Below are 21,893 nucleotides of genomic sequence, written 5' to 3'. Positions count from 1 at the left end.
CCACGTCCGGGGTCTGCGGACTTCCTTGGGCGCTCAGTGCCGAACGTTGGGGAAGCAGGGTCCGCCGTGTGCGTGGGAAAGATGGGAGAGCTGCTAGCTCATGATAAGAGCTTGGCGTCTGTATTTGGTTGTCAATGAACAAACCACATACGTCATTGTGTCCAGCTACGCTTGGTCTGTAGGATGCGTGGACGCCGGGCGAGAAGCCCTCACTTTCCTACGGCAACGTGGCTGCCATCTTGTGGCTCTGCACTGCATGGTCTCGACAGCATCACCAGGCTCGTCTCACTGCCACCTGCACTTACCTGTCCCAGGTATTGGCAGGTAGAGCCCATGTGGACCCTGACCCTGAGGCAAAGGAAGCAGACAGAACATTGGTTGTGTTGCTAGTTTGATGAAGGGGGTGGTGTGCTTTCCTCATCCGGAGTTTCCTGCTGTTCACGCACAGATCCCGCCAGTGGGACAGTGGGTGGGTCAGAGTTCTGTGTCGGCCCGGAGGCCACGTCCTAGTTGTTGACTCAAACACTCATCCAGGTCTTGCAGCCAAGACACTGGGTAGAGGGTACTAAACTCCATAGTTAAGTGACTGAATGAAGGAGATTATCCGGGATAATCTGGGTGGGCCTGATCAAATCAGTTGAAGGGCCTTCAGGACAGAGCCGAGGCTCCATGGAAGCAGAAATCCTGCCTGCGAAGGGCAGCGTCGGCGTGCGTCCTTCCTGACAGGCTGCCCAGGGATGTCACACATGCCCCACCAGACCCCAGTCTTGTTAGCCGGTGCCCTGCAATAGATCCTGCCAACACCGAATACGCATCTCTCACCAGTAGAGCCCCGACCAGCACAGCTGGGGAGCAGAGTCAATGCTGACAACGTGTCTCCAGCTGAGCGAGGCCCCTTCTGGTTCTAGGGCCTCAGACCCCACACCGAGGCCATGTTGGGGCCAGGGCGCCTCTCTGGGCACGTCGACAGGCTTCATTCCTAACCGCCCCCTCCCGCGTGGCTGACTCTTCATTTTCCCATCCGTCAGGTTGAGATCAGCAGTCTTGACCGAGCACGGCCCGCGACAGACGTCCCCGCGGACAGAGCGGGCTTCCCGCACGCAGCAGGCCCCGAGCCCCGGGGAGTGCCCCTGCACACTCGGACGGGGATGGCTAACAGGGTTTGCTTTTGTACAGTACGAACCGCATCTGAGGACGAGTCGACGCACGCTGCCTGCACCGTCCACAGTGCGTGGGGACGGGGAACCACAGGGATGCCTCGGGGATTCTTTGGAAAGCCGGCATCTTCGAGCGCCGTGCTCTCCTGTCAGGCAAGCCTTCCACAGGATTCTTGTGTGATGGGCTGGTCCTCACGGGTCTCTTTCAAGTCGGGCCGGAGGCTGAGGTGGAGCTGCGTCTGTGCAGAGCCCGCTTGCGGCGGTTCTGACGGGAGGCTGGCAGGTCCCGGGCCTTTTGTTCACGCTCAGCAAAACAAGCCCCGCCGACCGCGCGCGGTGTTCCTGGGGATTTTCCAGAGGCCGTCTCTGGAGGCTGTCTTTGCACGCCCTGCCTTCATGCACCACCAGCACCTGGCTGCTGCCCGCGGCGGGGGCCGCGGTCACAGGTCTGGGCGCTCCTGCCTCCCGTCTGTCATCACCAGCTCCAGCTGCTCCCTGCTTCCCAGCACAGGGCCTGCACCCCCCCCACCTGCCTTCCCCTCGCCCTACACCCCTCCCCTCCCTCGCCAGCGCCAGTGGACCGCACCCGGACGCCCTCACGGAGAACAGACAGGGGAGTCTAATCAGCCCCATGCCCCTTCCCCAGTGGTCAACGTCCCCGTCCCCCACCATCACCTTGGGATTGGACGCGATTTCTTTTTAAGCATCGGCGATTATCAGGATCCTAGAGAAAAGCATTCCTGCACACTTTTCTTTAAAGGGGACTCTTTCTGCCCTCACAATAGCTCGGGGTGGGGGGAGCCTCCGATGAGGGTGGGCTTTGAAGAGCACCTTCTCTCCTGAGCCGCCGGAACAGTGGCCAGATGCACGTGTCCAGAGATCACCTTTTTTTTTTCTTTCTTAAAATACAGTTCTAATTTTTCTGGGAAATTTCAGATTTCAAGTGTCCTTACTTAAGAGCAGTTTCTGCTGTGATGGTATTTTTTTTGGTACAAGATTTGACCTGGGTCATCACCTTGTAATTTGCAAACCCTAAACCTCTCTCTAATCGGGACCCCAAATGTTTCTCAGTTGGCCTCATGGCTTTCTGGCTGTCCCCAGGGAAACGCTTTTGTCACTGCTTTGAATGGGAAACCCCAATTCTTGTGAAACATTTCACTTGGTTAAGTTTTGGGGAATAGCTCCCCCCTTGTCACGTGGTCCCTTTCTCCAGGGTCCGTTCCGATCATGGGTGGGTCCTCCTGGGGTCTGTGCCACAAAGGGAATTGGTCTTCTGAATGCTAGAGTGTCCCCAGAACTCCACCTGCATTTCCCTCAGTAAATCAGAGCTCTGTTAATATAATAGCCTCAGCATGCTTTTCGATTTAATTATGCTACCACAGGTCACTTTACGATTATTAATCACTTACTATAAAAGAAATGCAGAATATGATTATTTATAAGATGCTTAGAAGAGTCTGAGGACCCCGTGGCTCAGTGTAGGGTCAGGAGTTACTGTTTTAAAGGAATTTCTTTATTTCTCATGCACAGCTTCTGACTCCGGATGTCTGGATCAGCCACGGGTCACTTTATATTAACACAGAACCTTTTCCGCGCCTTCAGAAATATTGTTGCAACACCCCTGCAAGCATCTGGCTCATCAGGCATAATTCCCTAACGGGAGAGTGTTACCATTCTCCTTGGTACAAAAAAAAAACTGAGCACGTGTCCCTTGAATAAGTTCAAGGTGCGTTTACCTGTGGGACAGGGCGTTGCTAAAACAGACTCACCGGGATGTTGGGAGACTGGAATCTGTACTGTGTGGTTTCCGTGGCTCCTGGTCACACCCACTGTAACCACCTATCCCGTGACCAACAAGCTCTGGGAGCTGGTGAGCCCGTCCCTTCTCAGGCTCGGGTGTGAAGATAAGACTGTTCAGCCCTGAGTTCCCAGAGAGCCTCGGGGACCCAGGTAGAGGGAGGAAGGGGACAGGGCCCAGCCCAGTGGGTTCCAGGAGCGTAGACAAGCGGGCCAGCCTGGGGGACGCGGAAGAGGTGGAGGGAGAGCTTGAGGCGGGAACACTTGTCCCAAGGGCTGTATTCTCAGGAAAAGCAACAATGGCATTTGGAGAAGGAAGCCCACTCCGGCGAAGAGGGCGGAGCTCTGTCTGCGGCTGCCTGAGCGGCACACGCCTCCCCCTCGGGCTGCCCTCTGGCCCGCTCTGGTTCTCAATTTCCGCTCTTCCTGCCCAAGGCTCACTCGAACTCCTGCCGGCATCAGCTCTGAGCCCAGGTGACCTGGTGCCTCTCTGCACACCATCCGACAGGAGGGACAGCTCCTCTGTCCTTACCGACCTGCCCTGTGAGTTTGGGGCGCCCGGGATCCTGGCATTGGCTTGGCTTTCTCATCCACCCTCGTGGATTTTCATCGACACTAATGACTTCCACATCTGTGTCCAGAGGGGAGCTCCAGGCCCGGGGCCCCACCTGTCCGCTGGACGACTCCCTGGATGTCCCTCTCACCAAAGTTCCCAGCCCAGACTCCCTGTCTTCCATCCTGACGTGCCGGCCCTTCGAATGCCGGGAGCCACGAGTGGACGGCGCCCAACCTCTCCCCCCCACCCCCTGGTGGTGCCCGGCAGCCCAGGACGGGCGGAGTGACGGGTCAATCGGGATGGGCAGAGGAGTCCTGTGTCTTCCGCACAGCGGTCTGTGCAGGTCCGAGGCCTCCTTGCATGATCGCGTCCGCTGTGGATGAAACCAACAGCCTCGCCAGGCCTTGCATTCCCCAGAGCCCAGAGGGAGCGGCTTTCCCACAGACTCATGTCCTCACTGCCTCAAGGAAGGAACGTGGGTCTGAAACCATAGTTGATTCAAAGGAGCATTTTCCAGGATCTCTCATGGTAATTCATCTCAGAGTTTCCAGGGCCGACCACCTGTGGCTCAGCGGCCATGTGCTGTCTGTGATGGGGCAGGTGAGGTGCCTAGGGGGGAGGCCACCAAGGAGCCCGCCACCAGCCAGCACACACCGACCTGGTCCTGCAGGTCGTGGTGATGACACATGCCATGTGGATCCTGCATGCAGAGCAGCCCAGAAATCAAAGGTTTCCCTCAGAAATTGGGTTTTCCAGTACTTGCACTAATCTTGCCCTTCTAATGTCGGACGAGCATCATTCTGGTGTCGTGTGAGCTCGGCACCCTCAGTGTGGGGGTCTGGGCCTCGGGGGAGAGTGGCTGGTGCCTCCCCATCCTCTGCTTGTTGGGGGGAGGCATGAACATAGTGTAACTCCCCCTCGTTTTCAGTAAGTGCTGTATCAGGACACTCGTAGGAAAATACTTCATTTATGAAAATGTGATTAGAGCCCACTTGGGAATCATTTGGTATCGAGACAGACCTAGTTGTTAGGAAATGTTGCACTATAAGTTAGAAATAATTTCTGTACAGTATATTCTTTACATCTTACTTTATTTGGGTCTCCTTCTGGCTTAGATTATTGAAATGATGCTTGACCATCTGTGACTCTAGTGTTGGACCAAACACCTGCTGCCCTTTGAGTGAACCTCACAGTCGTCCCGAAAGGTGAGCAGGTCCCTCCACCTGACCCGTCTTCCCGCCCATCTCTCTCATCATTATCCGTCCACCATCTGCTCACCTCTGAGACCCACACAGTTCTTGTCTCCTCCATGGACGTTCTCCTGGCTTCTTGGGTCTGCCAGCCTCCCTTTGGGCTCTGAACTCACACAGCACTGTGTCTGCAACTCATATTTTCTGTATCCAACTGGATTGGGCCTGGCCACGGTCTCCCGCCCATGTCTTCCCACAACCCAAGACGCTCACACACAGGAGAGCCCCATTATTCACCTGCTCCCTGAAAGACCAGATATACACCCCCCAAAGAGCGAGGTGTGGAAACTTTGAGTCTCTAGACACCCACGTGCCCACCTCTCCTCTTGGCTCTCCTGCTGTAGCAGGTGTCCTTCTTGTGGTCTGCTTAGAAACATGTTTTCCACATTTTTGTTATTTTTCATTGCTGATGTTGCTGCTTAAAATGATCCCTGAATGTGTGCAGAAATGCTGTCTATTGTTCCTGAGCACAAGAGGATGAGGGGTGGCCCACAGGGAACACGTGTGTGCTAGGACCACCTCATTCAGGCCTGAGGTTCAGCCGTGGGCTGTGAGGTCCACGTCTGTGAATCCACATTATATATTAACCGGGTGTTGTGACATGGAGACATTCATAAAACAGAGGTTTGTATTGACCAGAATGGGAGGCTCTCAGAGCGTCCCCTGTGCCTCCCAGGGTCAGGGATCCAAAGTCTCTAACTCACTGATCCCACTGATTTCATAGGGACACAGCACCACGAATGACGAGAGTCGGAGAACCTGTCCCCAGTATCTGCTGTGGGGAGTGTCACACGCCCACCTCACGCCCCTCCCATGTGTTCACAGTGTTCACCTTACGGTGCAGGAAGAAATCCTTGTTTGTGGAGCATGAACTTTAACAAGAACCTGGATTCAGCCACACAGTGGTGGCCTGGTGGAGCCCATGGATCCCGCCGTCTCCTCACCATGTCCCGGCATTTGGTGCCGGGATGGGCAGGGTTCCCCGTGCTTGGTGCTGGGACAGACAGATGTCCACAGAGCCTGCAGCTCACATCCGGAGGGAGGAGCGCAGGGAGAGGCGCCTCCAGGACAATGTGGCAAGTGGTGTGGTGGTGTGTTTTGTACTTTTGTTTCTAGGGTTGCATGGTGGAGATGGCAGGATGGCGGCAGGAGCCCCGCTGCCTGGGCAGCGCAAGGTGAGCCCCCAGGACAGTGCGTGCACCTTAGGGGTCTGTTTGTACAGCTGTGTGCTGTGGAAGCACCTGGACAGATGGAGCAGGACCACCAGGGCCTTCGGGCTAAGCTGTCTTGGTTCCCTCTGGTGGAGGGGGATGCCACGAGCATGGTGGCAGGGTCCACACCATTTTTTAAGATAACTGTTGGCGGTGGAGAAGATAATGGGGTGGCCGATGTGGGCAGGCCCTCCCTGTTGGTGGGCACCCCAGTCAGCCGGCCCCCCCCACGTCCAGACCCAAGGTGGGCTGGCCTGTGAGTAGCCGGGAGATGGGAGAGGTGGTGCAGGTTCTGGAGATCTTTCTGCATGGGAAGGCAGGTGTGGTGGCCACGTGTGAGCACTGTGGCATCGCCGTGTTTGGGGAAATGAGACTTGAGTGGGGAGACTTGGTGCAGAGCATCGGGAAGGTCATGAGAAGGGGACAGCGTGACCTTGAAGGAGGTCCTGGCAGAGGATGAGTTCAGAGCCACCGGCAGACGCATCGATCCATGGTTCTGGATGAGCAAGAAGCAAGACCCTCCTTCACATTCACAGTGCAGGCACTTCCCCAGATCTCAGGGAGCACAGGGTCATGGTCATGGGGATCCTAGAACCTCGCCAGCAGTTTGGGCAAAAGAGTATGATCTGAGCCCATCGAGAACACTGGTTTCCTGTTATATTCCTACTGGTTAAGTTTGTGCCTTGATTTCCCGTATTTACACACCTGAGCCCAGGAAGGTAAACACTTCACTTAACGTCTCCGAAAGCTACAGGTACCTGACCCTGCAGTCTGGTCTTAGCTCAGCAGCTAGCATTGTCCACTTGAAGCATGAGTCAGCTCACCCGTCTGCCGCAGATCTCCCTGAGGTCCTCCTGGCTCGCTCTGGCCCCTCTCCCACAGTCCTCTCCAGCCTCGCCCTGCTGCACACGCCCCACACGTGTCCCTCCTCCGTGCCTGAAAACGGCAGACTCGGTTAGGACGGGGACTCACTCTGCCACAACAGCCGTGCGTGCTGGCTCAGAGGTTCATCAAATAGTCAGGTAAAGCTCTTTCACATGGCCATCCCCACGGCGGCTTTCTATCCATCTGTGGCCGTCCATTCCCTGGACCCTCTGCTGGTCCTGCCCAGACATGCGGACAGGGGAGAGGACTCATGCAGGTGCTTTACGGGCCCTCGGTGCATGGCCACAGCCGGGCCGGTGCTCGGAGCTAATGCATCAGCCCATCCAATCCCCGTGTTGCACGGAAGCGTGGAGTTAGACCGGGGGAGTCAGGGCCATCCACATCCAGGAAGGACGGCTGCAGGCTTCCGGCCTCCCTGCCTCCATCCCACCCTGTCCCCACCGGCCATTCCACACTGTCCCTCCACGAAGGACAAGTGCCCCCTCATCTGTATGCTCTGTCATGTCACCCAGCTCTGCTCAGACAGTCCCTCTCCCCCATGCGCAGCCCCCACAGCACTCCCTGCGTTTCTTCCCAGTTCTTTGTGGCACGGATCACTAAGACAGTCTCGCCCTTCTAGATGTCCGTCACCTGTCTGTGCCCGCACTAAATGTAAGCTGCGTTCAGGCAGGGCTATTTCCCGGGGGTGGTGCACCACAGAAGTCACCGGAAAATGGCAGCAGGGAAGTTGGTTTTACAACCAAGTTCCCCGAAAGGCTCCTCCCTCTGAAGACACAGAGCCCTTGTCTGTGGTGTTCTCGGAGCCTAACTCCGTCATCCTGCCAGGTTACTAATTGGTAACACAGGAAAACCAACACTACATTTTGGCAATTTGCTCAAACATGCAGTGGAATTAAAATCATTTCTCTGCCGGCTACGAGCGACTTCATATCCTCCTCAATCAATGCAGACCCAGAGCGGCACTCAGCCAGCCACGGAAACATGCCCCCGACGACGGCTTTGCTTTGGGAGAACTGTTTCTTTTCCTCTCCTTCCTTTCTTTCTTTTTTTAAATGAAACATATTTGGTTTTTAGGAATTTTGCCTTGTAAACTTGGGAAATATTTTGGTTCTTGACAGATACATTTGTGTAATTGGGGTATAAGAATAGAGGTTATTTTTTTCCAGTATTTTCCAAGTGGTGTGTTTTGTACTTTTGTTTCTAGGGTTGCATTCTTGAGAGTGCAGATTTTTTTGTTAAGGGACATGCAGGACAATTGGTACAATATGAAGCACTCCAGATCAGCCCTGCCTCATAGAAATAGAATGTGAGCCACATGGGGAATTTTCAATTTTCTAGTACTCACAGTGAAAAAAGTAAAAACACATAGAGAACATTGATTTTAATATGTATTCTATTTAACCTGGAACATCCAAAATATTATCATTTCAACATGTACTTAATAGAAACAATGTTGCGAGGTATTTCACATCCGCCTTTCGTACTAATTCCTTGAAGTCTAGTGCGTATTTTATGTGTAAACCTTTCATGTGCCCAGCGGCCACGGAACTGGATGGCTCGGACACAGCTTATGGACCAGATTGGGCTGTCGTCTTGCTCACAGTGACTCTCGAGTGAAGGACGGTTTTCACATTTTTAGGTGGTTGAAAAAAGAAACACAGAAGATGCAACAGGGATCCTAAGTTATGATGTGTAGACCTACTATAGTTACTTTTTAATGACTAACATGCATATTTAATTTTTTCTCAGTTTTAACTTCAATAGCAGAAGAGATAGACATAATCCACATAAACAAAAGCCCTAGGGGCATTTGAAAACCACAGGCCTGGTCTGATCCCAGGTAAGGGGACAACCTGCTCAGGGAGGCGGTCAATAATTAAGGCAACACTGCCCGAGGCCATGTCACCTAGTACCACATCACCTGGAGCCCTGTCACCTGCACTATATCACTGGGTACCACATCACCTGGTACCACATTGCCAGGGACCACATCATCTGGTGTCACATTGCCTGGTAGCACATCACCTGGGGCCACACTGCCCGAGGCCATGTCACCTGGTGCCACGTCACTCGGGCCCTCTCATTCCCTACCACCCCTCTCTGTGCCCCTTCTTGTCCACAACATCTCTTGTGTGCAAAGGTCAAGTTAGTGTACTTCATTTTCCCTTAAAATTGTTGCAGAGAATATTTTCTGTTTAGTCATGTGTTACGGCTGTCCTCACCCTCTTTAATAGGCTTCAGTTTAGCCTGAGAAATCCTCCAAGATAAAGTGGGCTGAGGGTTCCCTTTAAAGAGATTTCCCATAACTCAGAAAGGAGGCATTGTCTACGTCTTCATTTTATAAGATTACCAGTTGTTATCGCTTGTGTCTTAGGTGATCTAATTTGGAACCCCGTTATTAATTTTCTCTTAAAATAATCCTGGCAGAACACGAGAATGTGTGCCCAGAAATTGCAGCAGGAGGGCAGACCAGGCGGCTCTTGGCAGACCCGGGCAGGTTTTGCTCTGAAGTCAGTGGGGACTTACCTGGAGAATCACAGCCTGGCTGAGTCCCCTGATTCTGGTGTCCTCGAAATGGCCGCTCTCAACCCCTCTGGCGGGTCCCTGAGGGGAAGTCTGGTCTTTCTCAGGATGGCTGTGGGCACCAGACGTTTGTGCGCCTCCCTCCCTCAGCTACCCCAGACGCCCAGGAGCCCCTGGTTTCCCTTCGCCCCGGGTGGGGACCAGCTCCCTGAACATTGTCCCTGCATCCCAGTGTTCCTCAGATTCCCTGCCGAGACCCTGGAGGGCTCCAGGGAGCCTGTGGACTCTTGTGTGGGTGGTGGGCACACTTCCTAGCACTTGCCCATCTCCACATGTTAAAGAGTGATGTTTGGAAGCATTTTGTTTCAGCACTGTTCTCCCTGGCTGGGTGTGGGCAGCTCAACCGGTGGTGAGGAATCCGGAGCAAAGAAGAGGCAGGTGAAATCTCGGTTCCATGTGCCTGAGCTCTCTCAGAGCAGCCCGCTGACGGCCCCCCCAGTGGCGTGGCTGGTGCCCGGTCCGGGTCCCTTCTCCCGGCTGTGGCGCCCGGCCCTGGCAGGGAGTGCCATGCAGACAGCGCGCTGCTCGCGTCACCAGGGATTACGATTCCTCTGAGGCACCGGGAGCCGCCTTGCCCGGGAGCCACGCAGCGCCACTCAGTCAGCGGCTGGTTGGCCGGGTGCACAGACCTGACCCCCGACTCCCGGTGGGCTCTGCTCCACTGTGCTGTTAGTGCTCCAGACGAGAGCCGAGAGCCGGTTCTCAATGCGAACCCAGCCATGGCATCAGCAACGATGCCCCTTCCGGAAACTCGCCGGAGATGCAAACTCTCAGCCCCCCCAGACCTACTCAATCGGACACTCCAGGGTGGGGCCCAGCAATCTGTTGAATGGGCTGCGGAGCCTCCTCAGGATCCGGGTGGATCTCCGTGCGGCTGGGGCCCCCGCCTTGCTCAGCTTTAGCCCCCGCCCCATCCCGCTTCCCTCCCTCCCTCCCCTGGAGCATCGCCCCTGGAGGTCACTTGCACAAACATCCTCGCCCCAGGCTCTGCTTCCAGGAACCCAGGTGGTTCTTCTCACCGCATCAGGTAATCTCCAAATCAGAAGAGTTGCTAAAACCCCCCACCCCCAACACATACCTTTTACCTTTAAAAATTCAGTAAAGTCAAAGGAAAAAAATCCCAGAAGGAAATAAATCCATTAACTGGGAGATTTTTCCCCAGACCATATAAATACCACTTTTATACTAGAAATGAGATCACACGAGGGCATTTCGACTTCGTGTAGTTAGCTGTTTGACATGGCAGCCACTGGCCACACACGGCTGCCGAGCCCTGGAAGCGTCACGGCGTGGGACTGGGACACGCCCCACAGATGAATTCTGTGATAGCCGACTCAGCGCAAGCAAAGAATGCAAGGCCCCTCGTTAATAATCATTCAGCCTTGATTACATGTTGAAATGATAGTATCTTGGATATATTGGGTTAAATAAAATATGTTCTTAAAATCAGTTTCACCTGTTTCTTTTTGTTTTTTGTAATGTGGCCGTGGAAAATTTACTCATACACACGTGGCTTGTGCTGGATTCCTGCGCTGGATGCCTGTATCCTCCCCTGGCCTGGCGGACCCCAGGACAGTGAAGGACTCGCCAGTCTGCTGTCCCAGAGGCCAGAGGAGGCTGAGTGAGAGGAGGCTTGAAACTGGAGTGGACGAGACCCCGGTGGCCTTGGCAGTGCTCGGCCTGTGGCTCCCTGCGTGGGAACGAAGGTTCCGAAGCAGCGTTTCCCAGTTCAGCTCCTCTGAGCATGCTTCCCACTGGTCCCTGGCTGCTGGATGCGGTGCCATGAGTGCTGATGGCAAGCCAGGGTGATTCTAACCCCACACGACGCACATCTGGAAGATGCAGCTTGGGGACCATACATCCACTCCGTCAGGACCGTGGCAGATTTTCGCAGCAGGAAATTCCACACTGTCCCACGGGTATGGCCTTGTAATGCTCTACAGCCCCATTGGCAGGAAACTCCTCCTCATATCTGCAGTTTGAACTGTTTCCTGCCGATCTTTCCAAAAAGCAGAGCAAGAGCAGTTGGTCGCCATACTGAGCGTAAAGTCCTTTGGGTAAATCAAAGGTGAAGCTTGCTTTATCCCTTATGTTTCTGTTCCATGAGATAGACGACCCCGGTTCCTTGAATAAAGACAGTTGAGATTGTTTTTCCAATAAAAATCAGAACAAAGGCAAACTGCAAATGTCCATTTGATGAAGTATGTAGGTAAATCATGAGGTTTGGCCGTCCAAGGGCATCTGAAGGCACCACGTAATATGATTGTGCTGCCTGTGAGATCCAAATCTCAGGGGAGCGACATTTTGAAGAGGTCTCTGTTATTGTCGCCCGTGAAGTCCTTCTATTTACCTCAAAATACTGTGTGTGGGTATGATTAAAACCGAAGGGCGAGTTCAGGTGCCTGTGAGGTAATTCAGGACACTCCAAAAAGTGATGGAGTCCTTGGGGTCACCGTGCTGGGCTTCTGCCCACTTTACTTGACGGTGCACACAGGCACGGCGCCATCTTGGTCTAACCGCAGGGGCTCCCGTGGTTGTGCCAGCTCAGAGTGGGCCCTTTGTGGTGTTGGAAACGAACAGCGTGTGGCTGTTTCCAGGACCCAGGTGAGACCCAGCCTCACACAAGACCAGCTATGGAATTTGTAGGGCCCAGTGAAAATTGAAAACTTGGGACTCCTTGTTCAAAGTTGGTTAAGAATTGGGGCGCCTGGGTGACTCAGTCGGTTAAGCGTCTGCCTTCGGCTCAGGTCATGATCCCGGGGTCCTGGGATCGAGTCCCGCATCAGGCTCCCTGCTCGGCAGGAAGCCTGCTTCTCCCTCTCCCACTCCCCCTGCTCGTGCTCTCTCTCTCTCTCTGTCAAATAAATAAATAAAATCTTTAAAAAAAAAGTTGGTTAAGAATCTCGAGACGGCCATGGCAAAGCATTAAACCAAGCACAAGGCCTTTCCAGGCATGGCCCTTGTGTGACTCGGCCTTACAGCAGGAGTCAGTGCTCGGGTCCTCTCCTTGGCCGAGCACAGCACTGACCCCACGGGGAAGTGTAATGACGCCGGGGGTCATCTGGGAAGGAGAGCTGACCGAAGTGTGTGGACCAGGAGTGCCCAGCAAGAGGCTGGACAGAGCTTTTCTCTAGGCTTTCTGACCAGAGAGAGAGGAACTGACTCTCATTACTGGAGAGGAGAGAGTAGCCTGGAAAGCAAATATCTTTGCTGTGCTTTTGTCCCCTCCCTCGCTCCCTCCCTCCTCCCGTTTCTCTCGCCTTGATTGCAGCTACTTCCCGCACGGGTCGGGGCTGTCACGTCGGGACACGGGGTTTAGTAGCCTTAAAACAACTATGTCAAAAGCACCCCCTTTTGCCCCATTGAAGTTACAAGATATTAAGAATACAATTATTTTTGACCCCTGAATAAGGCGGGGGTTAGGGGCACTGACCCCTCACGCAGCCCAAAGTCCACACGTAACTTCTGAATCCCTCAGGACGTAACTGTGTTGCCTGGAAGCCTTCCCGTAGCACGACTGTCAGTTATCCCGTCTTTTGTGTGTATGTACCATAGGCTGTGTTCTCACAACAAAGTAAGCTAGGGAAAGAATGTTACTCAGAAAATCACAAGGAAGAGAAAGTACATTTACAATCCCGTCCGGTATTTATGGCGAACAAGCCGCCCCGGCAGGTCGCGCTGTGTACTCCGTATCTGATGCTGAACAGCTGTCTTGAACGCGTCCCCGCTCAGTATCGTGTTCCTCCAGGCGCGCTGGTGGCCCTGTGCTTGCAGACTTCCTCCTGCCACTTCCACGTTCCATGGAGCCGGCGTAGGAATGAGCCAACCAGCGGCTCAGTCCAGACAGGCTGGTGTTTTTAGACAAGGCCAGGTGACCCGGTTTGAAAGAGCCACGGACTGGTTCTATGCCTACAGAGGTAATCAGTATCCTCCTGGGCCATCTTGGTTTTGACTCTGGTTGAGGGAAATGCACCCTCCCCCCGCCCAAGAATAGGCGTTATCTGATTTCACGTCAGGCTCCCCCAGGAGAGGATCTGCCCGTCGAGCGTCGGTGACAACTCCATCTGCTTCTGTGTTCTTCTGAGCGGGGACCCTTCCCTCTTGGCGTCTTCTGGCACCTGAAAACACCCAGGAGCGATTATTTGCTGCAGGATCCTCTGCACCCAGGTGCTGGTGACTCACCCCGTCTCCCTGCAAACCAATTCATTAAGCGTGCTTCATTTGCGACGAGCTGAGAGGAAGGGTATATTTAAAAGTGGCTTGGCAGGGGCCGTGTGATTTTACAACCAGGAGGGAGGGAGATGCGATTTAGTTGTGACTTGAACACCTGTCCTTAGCAGCCAAGAATGCGGCCCACATCAGCATCCGGCCAAGGGGGTGTTCGATGCCCAGATCGTGCAATTTTCAAAATTAGGTTTGTAATTAACTGCACAATATCTCCAGGGAATTCTGGAAGGACAGCCAGAGAAAACCTTGTTCTGTCCTATCAGATACCACAAGGCATCTCATGAAGTTTCCCGAGAACAGAAAAATCTCCCCGGAGGAAGATTGGAGTTCTTCCGTGCTCTCCCGGTGTTGGCTGGGGGCCGGGCGTTCTGGCCGTCTCTGACATTCTCCACACGGTCTTCGTTCCACTTCTTCAAGGTTTGGATTTAGCTCTCCTCCTGAAACAACCTCTTCATCAACTTTTAAGTCCATGAGAATTTTTAAGGAAAATCTAATCTACAATATTTTGTGAGAACCACCTGAAGGTCAAAAAATACTGTCAGTTCCCTACTTACAACTTGTTTTACTGAGACTTCCTTCTTAGATTTGTGTCTGTATGTTTTAATAAAATAGCCAAAAACCGGTAAGCTGGAAAAGGACCCAGAGCCCCACGTCAAAAGCCCTGGACCGTGCTAAGAATTAACCCCCTCGGGGTTTGAGGGTTGCATCATCCATTGGATACAATCACGGCACAAATGGTGTGAGAAGGACAATAGGAGACTATTGAACAATTTCACGGCCGCGGAAACCTTCCGAAGAGGGTTGGAGTAGATGGATGAGACCTGACATGTCCAAGGAGCAGCCTTGGAGCAAAGCACCGTAATGGACTCGCCGGGAGCTGCCCTGGGAGCCCACGCCATCCGCACCCATTAAGTGCTGGCTTGCTGGGGGACGCGCTGCACCGTGACAAGCATGCCCGCCATGCAGCACCTGCTCGCCAACAGCTTACAGTCAGTGCAGATTTGGTCAGACGGGTGGAATCCAGCCACCGGTTCCAACAGGGGACCCGAGCACCGGTCCCACAGGCTCCGAAAGCCTAGCTGCAGGCACCCACATTCAGACTTGCTCTGTAGACCCATCTCCCATGGAGGCTCCTGGGAAGAGCGGTAACGCGCACACTCAAGGACCGGAAGCGCGGGTCAGGGAAGGCGCCGTGGACCTTGCAACCAGAGAGGCCCCAGAAATGGCCACGGAAGAAATCACTGCAGGTGCTTCCTGTTCAGACGTTGTCTCCCCCAGCTTCTCACTGGAGGAAGGAGGGGAGGCTGGGATGAGCGGGCTGGGCATTCTCGTTTCTGCCATGCGTACTGATACTTGGCAGCTGTGGACTGAGTCACCCAGAGGAAGCCTCGGCACCAGCCCCTTCAACTGCTAGGATGGGACGTGGTGCTGGAGGATGGCTGGTGCTCATAGTAGGTCTCTCCGTCCAGGGCACCCAGCTAGACTGCAGCTCCCAGTCCCCTTGCACCCACCCATCCACGACCTGCCTGGCAGTTTGGGGACAGAGGATGCCACTGGCAGCCCTGGCCCATGAAAGAAGCCGTCCTCTACTCTCCTTTGCAGACTCAGGCCACGTGAAGCTGGCCACGAACGACTGCAGGGAGCAGCCCTGCCCTGTGATTTGGGAGAAGTAAACTTCGGTGTCATCAAAGCACTAGATGCTTGTGTCTGTCGGGCCCTGACTGTGCCCTTCCCAAGGCACAGTAAACTCGGGCGTGAGAAGAAACGTCTTCTTAAAATACTTCCACAAAGATCGAATGGATACACTGAGCAGGTTTGTCGGGACAGCAGTAATAGAGTAAAGTGGCAGAGGAGTAAGGTTTAAGGAAAGGTCTTCTTATCAACAACGTGCTTGCTGTGCTAAGGTCTCCTTTCCCGGCGTTTTGGACCGGAGCCCATCCGGAGGCCTCGTGTCCCCTCCTGTCCCGGGTGTGGCCGCAGGTGTCTGTGGGTTTGGCTGGCTCACAGCAGGGGTGCCCTGGGAGTGTGTTCTTCCAGTGAACTGGCTTCTGTCACGAATCTTTAGGAACCCAAAAGAGAGAAAAGAAAGAATACCCATTTGTCATTCAATCAATAAATGCCCCCCTTTCTACCTTGAAATACAGAAGAGGGCAAATTCCGTGTCTGAAAGGAATCCAAGAGGTCTTAAAATAAACCACAGAGCTGAGACACAACCCGGGAAATGGAAAGAGCCCCAGGTATTATTCCTAGAGCCCGCCGGGCTCCTCAGGCTGTGATCCGCGGCTATTCCCGTGGGGCCAACCAGAGGCACCTGGTGCCCCCTCGCAGGCGGGGACCTGTTCATTCCCAGCGTGCAGGGAGGCAGGTGCCTCGGAGTCTTTGTGCACCTGAGGTGATAGTGAACTGAGTAGGTGCGACTGGGGTCTAGATCCTGCACGCACAGCTCCGGTCACCATGACGGCCACGTGTAAACGCAGACTTGCAAGGGGAGTCCTGCCGGCATGTAGGTAGGCCTGGGGGCTGGGGGCCGCAGCAGAGCTCTTGGGTTTCCTGGGGTGAGTCTCCCTTTCTTTCTGATTTCCAGTTTCTTGTCTGCAAAGTGGAGGTGTTGTCCCAGCTCTGCAGGCCAGTTGGATGTCTTGAGGCCAGGTCCCACACGCCTGGGAGGTAAGCCTCACATTTTCTTAGGGGCCGTGAGCAGCACTTTCCCAGACATCCTGACCACGGCTTTGCTGGAGCCCCACCATCCAGATGCTTCCAGCTCCTTCAATCTGCGAACATCCGTGCCTTCCTCCAGCAATCTCTCCCTGACCTCCAAGGAGCTAGTGGGGGAGCCGTGCTCCCCAATGCCACCTGCTCGCTCGTCTGTGTCCGGGCTTGGTGAATGGTAGGTGCAGCGACTTCCCCTACACCATGCCTCCATCCTAGCGGTATTCACTGAATGAATGAAGGAACGGGACAGAGAGGGGATGAAAGACGGGCTAAGCACTCGTCCTCTGGAAGTGCTAACACATCATGGTGGCCATGCTTCCCATGCTCACTCAAGCTCCTCCCTGTCAAGAGCACTGAGCAACCTGGGAGTGGGCATGGGACTCGGTTTACCTCATCTGGACCCCACGTGTCCAGACAGTGCTCGGAGAAGGACAAAGCTTGGTTGGAGGGGTGAGTGAACGGGCTGTCCATTCAGCTTGGAAGCATGGAGTTGAACGTCTACACCACCTTCCAAAGCCATCTTGCTCCAGTAAACCATCTTTCCAAGATAATCAATATCCCCAGGCACTCACTCCCTCAGGAGGTTCTTAAAACTGCATCAAAGTGCTGCAGTCCTCATGTAGATATGCAGCTGGGGGCTCTTCCGAAGGCCAAGTGGCAAGTGTCAAAACACTGAGATTGTTTATCTAAATCTAGCACAGGATCCTCCTTCCCTGTTAATGTTATATTGACAATTACATGGAGCACTGGGTGTTGTACAAAAACAATGAATTGTGGATCACTGCATCGAAAACTGGTGACTAACATAACATAATAAAATAAAATTAAAAAAAAAAACCACCCAAATCCTGCTTTTAAAGAGTTTAGACCATGGTTTGCTGGAGACTAAGATCAAGGGAGTGTTTCCTTCACCTCCATCTTGGGAGTTTGATTTGATGATGTGTTTCAGGCTGCCTGTAGTGGGACCACAGTGTTTTCATTGAATGAAAGATGGGGGACAATGGGGATTAACTCCGTCCAGTAGCTCAGAGCTTCCCTTGAGCAAATTTCACCTGTGGCTGGAGCCTGCCCCCAGGAGTTGCAAGAGTGTGCACGCTGGTGGTGGAAGAGAAAACCAGCTCCGTGACCTTCTAGTGATCCAGAAACTTAGAAGAGGCAAGACTGTGGATTCTCCCAGGGTCTCTGGAGAAAGTCCCCATGGAGGACAGAAGTGCTGCCGTGATAGGGATCCTGGGGTTCCTGGAGCCTGCCTGAAGCACCAAGCATGCTTTCTGTTGAGCCAGAGACATGAAGAGACTGAGGCCACTGGGCTAGGTAGCTCCACAGGGAGAACATCCCCACAAGAGCATCTGGGGCCCCTAAAGTGACCAGAGCCCGTGTCTACTGGGACACTGTTTTGTCTTTGATTGAAACAGGTGAGGCACCGCTTCTGACTCGGCAGGTCTCAGGTGCCACCCAGCCCAGTGACAGGAGAGGTAGTCCTCTGACTGGGGCTGGGGACACTCATAAGAAACTTTCTGTCCAGAGGCTGGGACTCTCTGCTAGGATCATCACTGAGCAAGAATGCCAAGCCCTGCATTCCTCAAGTTCCCTTGCAGCCAGCCTGCAGGTACTAGGTCCACCTGTTGGGTGCACCTGCCTGAGATCCCGTGGTAGCAGCAAGGGTGAGACCAGCTCTGCTCACTCGTGGGGCAGGCCCTGCTGTGCCAGGGGGCCAACTCTGCGTGGTCTTCAGATCAAGGGGCTCCGCATCCCAGCTGTCCCCGGTCACAGGGGCTTTGTGATGCCAACCCCCCAGCCAGAGCTCTCTGATGGCATAGGACAAGCTTCCTCAGCCTTTCCAACAGTTCTGAAGGCCAGTCAAAACCCTAATAACGCTCATTCTTCCCAATGTATTCCCTGAAAATAGACCCTGCCCAGATAAGCCAAATGGTAGATAAAACAGAAAAAAAAAAAATTAATTCCAAAAGCCCAGCAGGGCTGTGCCTCATGGTAATGAGGCTGGAAGCAATAGGGAGGGTCTGTGCTATTGATCGGGTCTCTAAAATATTGGTGTTTTATTTATCATCAATTATTTGCATTAATTTTTATTTCTTTAAAAGATCACACTACAATATTGTCTACTAGATTACTGAGTCTTTTTGACGTCCCCTAAACTTTTGAGCCCAGGCCAGCACCTCATCATCCTGATCCTAATCACTGTGCTGGCTGTGGGAACCATGGTGGGCCAAGAGAAAACCCCAGTCAGAAGTGTGTAAGGCCTCGAAAACTAGAAACTTTACTGAGGCACACGAACATTACTTGAATAAATTGAGAGCAACATCATCTTTCAGTTTCTCTTCTTTCCTAATATATGAGTTCAAGTTTTCAAATATCTCCTTGTACATAAATTAACTGTATGCTGTGCATTTTAATATGTAAGATGCTTGTTACATTCAGCTAAAACTATTGCAAACTATTGCTGCATTTCTGTCATGATTTCTTTTTTGACCCATTGGCTATTTAGGACTCTACTCCTTAATTTCCAAACATATGGGAACGTTCTAGTTGTCTTACTATCATTGTTTTCCAAGCTAACCATATTGTGACAAGACAAGATTCTTTGGATGATTTCAGTCCTTTGAAATTTGTTGTGACCTAGCTTATAACCTGGTCTGTGAAGAATTATTGCACATCCAGTCCTGTGCTTGTAAGAAATACATATTCTACAGTGTTGGATAGATTCTGCTCCTCATGTCCATCAGGTCAGGTGGTTTATCACATCGTTCTGATTTTCTGTATTCATATACATTCTGGCAACACTGAGAATGTTGTGTTAATATCTCTCATGTAGATTGTGGATTTGATTATTTATGCTTTTTAATTTTTTTCAACTTTGACTTTATATATTTGAAGCTGTGGTATAAGTGCATACTACTTTGGAATGCTATACGGTTATAGTGAATTGACAATTTTATCATTATAATGGGTGTAGCGGGACGACATGTTAAGCCCCAAAACAAGTCTTAATACATTTAAAAAGATTGAAATCCTACAAAGTATCTTCTCCAACCACAATGCAATAAAATGAAAAATCAATAACTGAAGGAAATCTTGAAAGCTCAGAAATATGTGGAAGTTAAACAACACTCTCTTAAGCAACCAATGAGTCAATAAAGAAATCAGGAGGGAATTTAGAAAATACCTTGTGATGAATGAAAGTGGAAACAATGTAGCAAGACTTTGGGATGCAGGAAAGCAGTGCTCAGAAGGAGGCTCCTAGCTGTGAATGCCTACATGAGAGAAGAAGATCTCAGATAAACAGCCTCACATTCCACCTAAAGAACTAGAAAAAGAAGAGCAAATCAAACCTGAAGCGAGTGAAAGGAGGGAATAATAAAGATTAACCCAGAGATAAATGTGCCATGGAGTCAAAAGCAACAGAGAAAATCAATGAAAGCAGGAGTTTTTCTTTAAAAGGATAAACGTATTGACAAACTTTTAGTTGGACTAACCGAGAAAAAAATAGAGAGACAACTATAATTACTAAAGAGACAACTATAATTACTAAAATCAGGAATGAAAGTAAGGAGATTACTGACTTTACAGAAATAAGAACAATTATAAGAGAGTACTATGGGCAATTTAATGCCGACAAAGTAGGTAACCTAAATGAAACAGACAAATACCTAGAAACACACATAGTACCAAATGTGACTTGGGAAGACAGAGTAAATCTTAATAGAGCTCTACAAATGAAGAGATTAAATCAATAATAAAAAACCTCCCAGTGAATAAAATCCCTGGACCAGATGACATCACTGTTGAAATCCATCAAACATTTATTTTTATTTTTTTTTTTATTTTATTTTTTTTAATATTTTATTTATTTATTTGAGAGAGAATGAGATAGAGAAAGAGAGCATGGGGGGGGGGCGGTCAGAGGGAGAAGCAGACTCCCCGCTGAGCAGGGAGCCCGATGCGGGACTCGATCCCGGGACTCCAGGATCATGACCTGAGCCGAAGGCAGTCGCTTAACCAACTGAGCCACCCAGGCGCCCATCCATCAAACATTTAAAGAAGAAATTAGTACTAATCATCTTCAAATTTTTTCCAAAAATGAGAGGAAAGGGAACAGTACTTAACTCATTCCAAGAAGCCACTATTACTATGATACCAAAGTCAGACAAAGACATCAGAAGAAAAGAAAACTACAGGTTTGTATCCCCTATGAATATAGATGCAAAAATCCTCCACAAAATCCTGGCAACCCAAATCCAGCAGCATATTAAGAGGATTAAACACCATGACTAAATGGGATTTATCCCACGAATACAAGGATGTTTCAATATACAAAAATCAAACAGTGTAATACATCACCTTAGTAGAATGAAGGGGAAACATAATTTCAATTGATGCAGAAAAAGCATTTGACAAAATCCAACACCTCTTCATGAAAAAAACACCCAATAACTAGAAAAGGAAACTTTCTCAACTAGAGAGTACCTCTGAAAACCCGCAGCTAACATCTCACGGAGTAGTGAAGCCTGAAATCTTAACTCCTAAGATCAAAAACAAGACAATGATGCCCGTTCTCACTGCTCCTCTTCAACATTGTATTGGAAGTTCTAGCCAGGATAATCAGGCAAGGAAAAGACATAGGCACCCACACTGGGAAGAAGAAGCAAAACTACATCTACTCATAGATTACATAGATCTATGTACATAGATATGTACAATCTATTTGAGCAAAACATATCTATATACATAGACCTATGTACATACATAGATTTTTTTTTTTTTTGAAGATTTTTTACATTTATTTGTTTGGCAGAGAGAGACAGCTAGAGAGGGAATACAAGCAGAGGGAGTGGGAGAGTGAGAAGCGGGCTTCCCACTGAGCAGGGAGCCTGATATGGGGCTCAATCCCAGGACCCTGAGATCATGACCTGAGCCGAAGGCAGACGCTTAACGACTGAGCCACCCAGGTGCCCCAGATTACATAGTCTTATAGAAACTCTGAAAGAGTCCACAAAAAAAAGCTATTAGAGCTAATAAATGAGTCAGCCAAGTTGCAGGATACAAGATTAACATACACAAATCAGTTGTATTTCTACTCATAAGCAATGGACAATCCAAAAATGAGATTATAATTAGAGTTTTATTTAAATAACACCAATAAAGAATAAAATATTTAGGAATAAATTTAACTAAGGAGATGCAAGACCTATATATCAGAAATCACAAAACATTGGTGAAAGACACTTTTTAAAAGAACTAAATAAATAGAAAGGCATCTCATGCTCATGAATTGGAAGACAATATTGTAAAGGTGACAACATTCTCAAAAGCAATCAAGTCAATCCCTATCAAAATCCCAATGGCCTTTTTTTCCCCATAAATGCAAATCCTGATCCTAAAATGCATATGGAATTGCAAGGAACACTGAATAACCAAACAATCTTGAAAAAGAAGAATAAAGGGACATCAAAGATATACAGATTGGGAAGGAAGAAATAAAACTATGTTTGTTTGC

This window comes from Mirounga angustirostris, unplaced genomic scaffold (genome assembly GCF_029215605.1).
Source record: "Mirounga angustirostris isolate CCGP_5_RB_7025 unplaced genomic scaffold, mMirAng1.0.hap1 SCAF_7, whole genome shotgun sequence".
In the NCBI taxonomy this organism is placed as follows: domain Eukaryota; kingdom Metazoa; phylum Chordata; class Mammalia; order Carnivora; family Phocidae; genus Mirounga; species Mirounga angustirostris.
The sequence above is the reverse complement of the archived record's forward strand: the minus strand, read 5'-3'. Positions refer to the sequence as shown.